Genomic DNA, 2,210 nt, shown 5'->3' with positions numbered 1-2,210 from the left:
TAAACATGTATACAAAAATACATGTATACATACATATACTGTACTGTATATTAATGCTTCTTGGTACATATTTCACTCATTTCCAAATTGTAATTTATTTTATTTAGTTTATTTTAATAATTTGGTTGTATGTAATAACTACTTTGAAATGTACATTTTAGGTGAATACCATGTAACAAGTGGACTAACATAGAGGAACCTGATGTTTTATACTGACATTTTGTCTTTGTCTGAATATGTGCAAGTGTAGCTATTTTACTGTTAATGATTAGCTGCAACACATGTACATTGTCCCACGCACTGGTGAATTCATCACTTCAATAGGATGTTTTAGCCTGATGCTGGTGTCTCCTCTACATCTTTTAACCCCAGTGTCTGTCTTACCTTTTGTGTTTCTGAGTAGCGTATACTGTACTGTGGAAACTTCTTTGATCAGTTTCAGATAAGTAAGTACTGAAACTGATCAAAGAAACTTCTCAGTTTCAGATTTTTATTTTGTATTTTTTTTTATTGATGAAAAGCTGTCCTTCAAATTGCATGTTGATGAGCTGATTAAAAAGTTAAGGGTGAAACTTGGGTTCTTTTATGGAAATAAATCTTTTTTTTCGCGTGATTTTCATGCAGTCTACTTTCCTGTCACTACTTGACTATGGCGACATTATCTATATGCTCGCTGCCTCTACCACCTTGAAACAGCTTGACACTGTTTACCATTCAGCACTTCGTTTTATTACTGGTGATCATTTCAGAACGCATCATTGTAATCTATATCAGGCAGTGGGCTGGCCATCCCTGGCCGCTAGGAGAACGCAGCATTGTAATCTATATCAGGCAGTGGGCTGGCCATCCCTGGCCGCTAGGAGAACGCAGCATTGGCTCCTGTATGTTTATAAAGCAATCTTACAAAAGCTACCTAGCTACCTGACACCCCTCATCACATGGCGTTCTGGTCATCACCGAACAAGATCTCAGCATAGGTTAGTTCCTGAGGTCATCACTGAACAAGATCTCAGGATAGCTTAGTTCTTGAGGTCATCACTGAACAAGATCTCAGGATAGGTTAGTTCCTGAGGTCATCACCGAACAAGATCTCAGGATAGGTTAGTTCTTGAGGTCCCTCGAGTCAGAACTGAGCTGGGAAAAACTGCTTTTAGTTCCTGTGCCCCTAGAGCTTAGAATGAGTGTAAAGAGACCATCAAATTAGATGCCTTCGTCTCTTTGGGTAAGTTCAACAATATGATAAGTGAAGTTGAGGTCGAGGTCTGTGCATGTTTTTAAAGGATGTTGCCATAATGTTTATCAGTTTTAATGTGTGAATGTATGATGTTTTTGTATTGAATTTGTATTGATGTGTGATGTTTTTCTATTGTTTCAGGCCACCATTGAAAATGAGACTTTGGTCTCAATGGGTCCCCCTGGTGAAATAAAGGTTCAATAAATAAATAATAAAAGGTAAGATGACTGCCTTAAGAAACTGGATCAAACAAATGATGGGCGTCTTTCGGGTAAGATGGGGTCAAATGTTTAAAGAATCCACATGTATGTGTCCCTGAAAGCCAGACATACTAATGGACAACATTAGCATTTTAACATGGTCATTTTAAATGTTGTGTCGTGGTCCTTTTTACTGCAGGTACTGTAGAGGTTTGTTGCATTCCCTCTGTTCTCTCAGCAGCCACGTCTCAGCTGAGAGGGATGTCCCGTCCTCTGGGGAGATCGGGAGACTGCAGAAATTAGCATGAGAAGCTGCTGATGAGTGTTGAAACGACTCCAAGGGAAAGCAGGTCACTTTGGTCAATTGCGCAATTACATGGTTAGAAAACAGTTAAGAGAAGTCTCTCACCACCGTATCAATATGTCTTCCTGCTTGTCCGCCATAATGTGCAAGCCTATTCTGATGTGTATATCCTTAAAGCCACTCACAAACTCACGTTGTGTTGTTTTAGTACATGTGAATGGACACAATATCAGTGGGGAATTCTTTTGTCATATTCTAAGCAAAATATCAGAGTGCTCCAGATCAGCCCAGCTCAATCATTTCAGTATTTCCAAAGGGTTAAAGAAAAAAGATAAACTGTAGCTCCTGGTTGAATAAATGGCATGACTACAATAAACCTGCTTCACTTTTGAACGTACTTCATCTGGTTCTAATCCCCCCAGCTTTTCACTGGCTATAATTACAGACTGTGTAACATGTGTCTGTAGGTCGT

Source organism: Argentina silus, assembly GCF_951799395.1.
Source record: "Argentina silus genome assembly, chromosome: 17".
NCBI lineage: Eukaryota > Metazoa > Chordata > Actinopteri > Argentiniformes > Argentinidae > Argentina > Argentina silus.
This window is presented reverse-complemented; position numbering follows the sequence as displayed.